General features: G+C 43.0%; 1 protein-coding gene across 1 annotated transcript in view; it reads right to left on the reverse strand.

Moving 5' to 3' along the window:
• Window positions 1–6,430, reverse strand: part of ndrg2 (NDRG family member 2) — a 29,635-nt gene extending 23,205 nt beyond the window's left edge. Inside the window, exon 1 of the mRNA XM_058624954.1 lies at window positions 6,101–6,430. The gene's annotated coding sequence lies outside the window, so the exon portion shown is untranslated. The remainder of the gene's footprint in view (window positions 1–6,100) is intronic.
• Window positions 6,431–6,826: the final 396 nt, after the last annotated feature.

Raw genomic sequence — 6,826 nt, forward strand, 5'->3', positions numbered from 1 at the left:
CACAACCACCACTGGCCAAGACTGTGATGCCGCATGAGATTGTACTCGCACAGTCAGAATTTATTCAGACTAGACTGAGCTCAAACACCTACACCATCTCAGATATCTGCTAATGTGCTCGCTGTAATTAGGGCTGTGAGAACAAATCTTATCACAAAGTTGTTTCACTAAAACTGAATCATTTTGGTTTGTGGAAAATGTGGAGCAATCATAATTTGAAGGTTCATGAAAAACTGATTCTCACATTTCAAGAACATTCTTCAAGAACATAATCAACAGATTAATCATTAATGAAAATAATTGTTAGTTAAACGCAAGTGTGATATCAAACACGACTTACAATGGAACAAGTGACAGAAAGACAAATAATCCACGTTGTAAAATCCTGCGTACGCCAACTAATTTTGACGTAAAAGAGGTTGAGGTGAACCAGCTGTACACATCTGTTGTCCTATCACTAAATAAAGTTGCTATGGTCAATATATGAGCAAATGTTTTGTGAGATTGTGCACCAACACTAATCATACAGCGTTTGTGTACAAAATACCAAAATCCTCACTTCTTTCAGCTCCATTTTTGGTGCTCGGGGAAAATACGAGGCCCTTCAGCAACTAAATGCTCCATTTTTGTTCAGGAGATACTCGCTTGCTTTGTCCTTGGGGCTTTAAACTGTAAACTGCAAGGTTATTCTAAAGAGGTAAGGCTGTAAAAGCAGAACAAGGAGCTAAAAGTGATATTGAATTGCAAATAAAAAGTGCAGAGTCTGCTAATGAATTCTTTGTGACAAAGGGCACAAAGCCGGTACCTTGAGCCAGTGTGTTGACGGAGAGAACATTTGATAAATGCAGATGAATTTTTTGATTCATGGGGCAAGCGAAATAAATTGACCACCAGCCCTGCGATGCCTTTGACTTCTCTTCAAGCCGAGCAGTAAACAAGTCTGAAGGGGCAATTACACCGGCAGACATAAACATCAGCTCCCGAGCACCATCACCGAGCCGGCATCACTAACACTGTCCACTTACAACACTTGACATTCAATCTGTGGCTTTGGCAGTGATGCAGGATCTTCACACTGACGGCGCAATATACACTCAACCAACAGCCGGCGTGTACTTCCAGTGCCATCACTACCTCAACATAAGAACTGAGGCTGTTCCTGAGCCTGGGCGACACAAAGAAGACTGCTTACCTCCCTGATATCCTAATTCACTGAAAATCCACACATTCATGTACATTTCAACTGTCTTTTCACAGTTGAATGATTAATAAAACATGTAGAATATTCGGGATCTCCATGAGTTAATGAGGCGGCGGACAACTTCCTTTTCTCGAGCAGCTCCATGTGAATTATTGTTGGGTCGCTGTCGTAAAAAAGATGCAGCCGTAGTAAAATGGTGGGGGTCATAAAAACACAACAGATGACAGATGAACACTATTCTCTCTTAATTGTTTTGGATTGGGTATAATGCGATCCCGCATGTCAAGAGAATAACGCAGTGGAAGCAAGGCTTTAACAGACAAATATAAATTCAAACTGTGTTGTTTTTCCTGTTGCCATTAGACTTCTATAGCGCCCCCTTAACCTCAACCTTGGAGAAACAGCGATGCTAACATTTACCCCAGTTTGGGAGCTGTTTGACAATTGAGAGAAACGAGTGATAGTTTTATGACTGCATCAATTATTAAACATGCACAGTGTCTTAAAATACAACATCGACCTGTTCTCATATGGTCTACATGTGCACTCAGCTTTAAAGTAATAATGACTTTAAGTGAAGAAATAATTCCATTATTCAATGTTTTCAGGTGTCCTGTTGACAAAAGAGGGAATTCACTTGGCTAAAAATGACCCAAAACTGAAACAGAACTCATGATATGTCACGTTTATAAGGATAAACATCAGGTAAGATGCGTCAGCTACAGCCGTCGTGATTGTAAATAAACTATACTTTAGCCTCACCACCAATGTACAGCCATGACAAAAGAAACAGGTCAAGCATGTCGTCTTTCCACCGCAGTCAACACTCATGATGGATGAGCAAACACTGCGGGAGTAAATGTTAATATTGGTAGAGTCAACAGGCAAGGTGACAGGCTAGATATGTGAGGAGGTAATATACAGTATGCCCCCCCCCCTTACCTTCAATAGCGCTAAGGAAATGTATTCACTACAGGTGTGTCAATGGAGCAAATGTGCAAATTGCAGCTTTTAAAGTCTAGTGTTTCCATTTATGCCACTTTTTTACTTTACTGTCCCTGCTCATTATAGTGCTTTTAAAAGTGAAACCGAAATAACCACTTCATTAGCAGTTTCTCTACATAAGATACAGGCCAAAGTGCCATTCAAAACACAAGATACTAAGGCTAACAATGTCAACAATGTGTCTAAGTTTGGCTAGCATTCTCTGCTGACCTCCAGCTATGGCCAAACCTGACCTACTATAGCTGCTGTCATCTTTTGTCTAAATTCCTGTCCGTTATCCCTCTTAGTATTAGCATGTTTGGCCAGAAACAGAGCTGTGTTGTGGCAAAATTAAATCAAATCTACAGTTTGTAGTTTGTTTTTAGGCCAATGTAGCATTAAATAGGTAAAGCTGCCGTTAGTGGGGTTGTGTATTTACACACTTTTGGCTAACGTCTGTCCGTTACTGCTGTTAGCATTTGCCAAGTAACCTCACTTGAAAACCAGTACTGAACCGATACTGACACAGAATATCTGTGCTTCCTATTAGGGGGACCAATATAATCTATCACCTTCATGCTGAGTGTAGCACCCCTTGAGCCTAAACCCTGAGGAGTTACAGCGATGCTAATATCCACCCAAGATGATGATTCTAACGATTCAGTACTACAAAAAGAACCACGACTCCCGATACTAGTTTGTGCGTTTGTGCCGCTTATAAAACAATGCCACAGCAGCTTCACGCAGCCGTGCTATGGATGGTACTGTGAAGCAATGGAAAACAACGTGATGGGTGCTCTGTTACTGAGGGAAGCCTAGAGAGAGCAGCCAACAGCTTAAACATGTATTTATTTTACAATTTTACAATTTTAACAGTCCAAAAAAAGTTGGAAATCTGCCAGAGGATGTGTCAGAGAAAAAAATGTGCCTGGAACTGTGTGGATGTTTGAGTGCAGAAGGTCAAACTGGACAGGACCATAGACGGTACAACTCATCTGTAATGAGGTCAGGCTGGTCAATAGCCACCGGAGTAACAAATGCAGTGGTGCCGATTTGATGACACATGGCTGCCTGGCTTAAAAAAAAATATGTTCACTGTCGAAAAAAAGCCTCATCGTCTCGGGAGGAATTAAAAAGCAGATGATACACAGAAAACTAGAGCCTTCAAGTCATCGTTTATGGGTGTTTCTGTTTAGTCGGAGGATTTAGAAACATCCAGAGTCTGAATCGCAACACAATCACACAGCTCTCTCAGTTTAATGATGTCAACAAGTTGAGCTCTCAGGATTATTAGTCGGGCCAGAGCACAAACACTGCAGGGATGTGGCATCAGACCGAGGGGCAACTGTTACTGATGAAGAGTTTTATTTTTGGCCCTGAGAGACTGGCACAACACGACTTTAGATAAACTCCACAAATCAACGCTGTGACACATCAACAGCCTGTCTCACTTAGTGTAGCATCAACTTCAGGGAGTTTAAGGAGTCAGACATGAGCTCTACTGCTCAACATCTGCGTAACCTAAATGACTTTAAAATGAAATTAAATGCACAGCAGAACAATATGTCCTGGTGTTGACCTTCAGAAATACCCAATAATCTATGTTTGGTGACACTGGAAGAGATAACAGCCGATAAATGCGTCCCCCCCACCAACGCCATTAACCCACACTTGCACTTTTTCATTTTTCAAAATCAGTAAACACTGATTTCAAGAAATGTCTACTAACACACAAACCCCCACAAAAACTAGGGATAGAGGAAGTGTGGCGATGTTGCTGGTATTCTGTTTATTTTCCACCTGAGTAACATCCTCCTTGGTTCCTCTTGAACTGGTGCGAATGCGGGCTGGTTTTCCCCAAAAGCACCAAGGTTCTGAGGCTCCAGCACGGCACCAGAGCCGGAACCAGAACCGTGTGATTGAAGCTGTAAAATCATGTAAAACTTGTAGCTCTTACAGGGATGCTGGTTTCAGACCACAAGAGTGAACGGTCGGTGGTTTCCGACAGCTCGATTAGAGCCTTCATTTCTGATACTTAAGTCTGTGTGTGTGTGTGTGTTATCAGCAGGGAATCCACTTCACTTAAGGAGCAGCAAGTCTCCAAATGTTGCATCACGGAACGCAAGCTTTACAGAGAGGGTGTGTGTACATGTGTTTATGTTACCTTCTCGGACCTTTTCTGGTATAAACTCGTGTTCCAAAGACACGATGACCGACAGAGCAGCCAATGAACATTGAACATTGGTGCTCATATTTATTTATTTTTTGGCCCATATATTTAGCCAATATTCTTTTTTTCTGTTTAAGGATAACAAATAATACAAAAAAAAAACCAATTCACTTGATCGCGAAAATAATCAACACATTATTCAATTATTGTTAGTTACAGCCCTTGTAAACAGTACAGCTTTCAATTTAAATTGAAACATAACTTTTAAAATACATGCTAACCTGTAAGTCTGACTAAAATTGCACTAAATACAATTTAACAAAGTCGGACTACAGACAACTGCGACAAAAACATCACAAAGCAAATGTTACGACAAAAACGGGAAACCACCTTAAACTCACTAGCTAAAAGAGGGTGTACCGCCACCTGGTGGAGTGGAGGCAAACACACTTCATTCAATTCAATAAATTGATTCCCCAGTCGTGTGCTGCACCCGCAGGGGGATATTCAGGACCAGTAGCCCTCATGGAAACCAAAACCTGGTCCTTAAAGAGGCAGAGCCTCATTCATAAAATCTCAATTTAGGATTAAGACGGATTTGTGGTCAGGTTATGAGCATTAACTGGTTACAGTGACGTTTTAGTCTGTCCAAATAAATGAAAGTCAATGCAGAGTGCTAATAAGAATAGCTGTGGGATTGTGTGTGTGTTTTTGTCCTTGGTTCTGGCATGGCACACTGACACCAAATATTTCCTCCTCGCTCTCCACGCAGACTATAAATTATTCCAGTAAGGTCGACTCTTACTGAACTGCACGCAGGGATCCTTCTTTCTTTTGCTTTCTCTTACAGTAGCACATGTTTTCTCCAAGCTGACACAGAGCCAGTGAACACACACACACACACACACACACACACACACACAAGGGGACACACCCCCATTTGACATTGACAAACACTGTGTACCCTCCACTGACTCGCCAAGAGCCACAACACCCCGCTCCCCCACCCCTGAGACCCAACTACAACCTCTGCTCCGAAAAAACAGACACACAAATCCCCATTTATATGAGGAAAATCAAATAAAAACAGGCTAAAAATAAAAATGTGCTGCTGTGACTTTAGCAGCGCCACAAAGGAGGCGCAGTGATGCGCCTGCTCTGGAAAATGGGGGGATGGATGGGATGAGGGTTGCCAGGTTTGTATATGATTCAAGTTCATGCCACGCGTTGATGTCAATACTGCCCTACATTCTGTGTTAGGGAGATTTGAGGCACTGTGTCATCACGCCTTGGTGGGTTTATCACAGACGGGGGGTGGGGTTGGGGGGGTGATGATGATGATGGAGGAGGAGGAGGAGGAGAGGAACAAAGAGCCGCCGGCGGTGCCACATGTGCGCGTGAATCACGCACACGGCGCGCGTCAGTGAAAGTTAACTGCAGCATTGGAGCGTCTATTCTTCCCGCTTTACTCTTCGTGCTTTTGCAGAAATGATGCAGAAATGCATCCGCACCGCTCAATATATTTGCATATTTATATATTGGGTCAACCAGTACGGAAAACAAGCAGGAGGGACGTGTTGTGTTTCCCAAAATCGGTTTGTATGGTGCGTTATTGCGCACCAGGGTCCGAAAATGCATCCATGCATGTGATTAAAACACATTTCTGCCTCTAAAGTGGATGAAAAACACACTACAACGATGGGAAAATGTGCACTGTAGTACTAACAATCAGAAGATAAACTCACCTTTTTAGTGTGCAGAAGGTAAACCAAAAAATCTTCACACAAAAGCAGGAACCTCTCAAATTAAATATTTATATTAATTTAGGGCAAGTCTCTTCCTCCACTTGTCTTTTTTCCCAGCCAGTCCACTCCAGTCTTTTCCCACTAATCTGCTTGTTATTATTACTTCACTTGTTTTCTTCCTCCACCTCCGTTATTCTCCTCCTCTTTTGTCCCTCCTGTAGTGTGTTTTTATTCTCGCTTTTCTTCAGCAGCTCTACTGTGAGGAAAAAAAAAACCAAAACAACATGGAGCGACGGAGTTTTTACTTTAGGGGTGGGGAAAGTTAGTCTGCCACCAAAGCGACAACAACGCGGTTTGTTTTGATCCGAATCAGCGTGGCGTTCGCTTGGTACTCACCTTCTCTCAGCTGCAGTCTCAGCCTCTGTGAAAACGCATGTAGGCGCCGTCGCGTTTCTCCCACCACCCCTCCCACCCCTCCGCGCTGCTCTCACAGTGGTACAGTCCAACCTTGAGGAGCTCGCGGAGCCGAAAGCCCGAGAAACTCCCGACTGGGCGCGAGCCAGCAGGTGCACAAACAAACACACCTGGAGTTAAAAAGCGGGACAGGAAGAGGCGGAATTTGTGGGAAGTGAGGGGAGGTCCAGGGTTCAAGAAGCCTGTAACCCCCGCAGAGGTCTGAGGCTTCACAGCCTCCATGTCTGGAGAAATTTCATGAACTTTACCATC

The sequence above is a fragment of the Solea solea genome, chromosome 3, assembly GCF_958295425.1.
Source record: "Solea solea chromosome 3, fSolSol10.1, whole genome shotgun sequence".
In the NCBI taxonomy this organism is placed as follows: Eukaryota; Metazoa; Chordata; class Actinopteri; order Pleuronectiformes; family Soleidae; genus Solea; species Solea solea.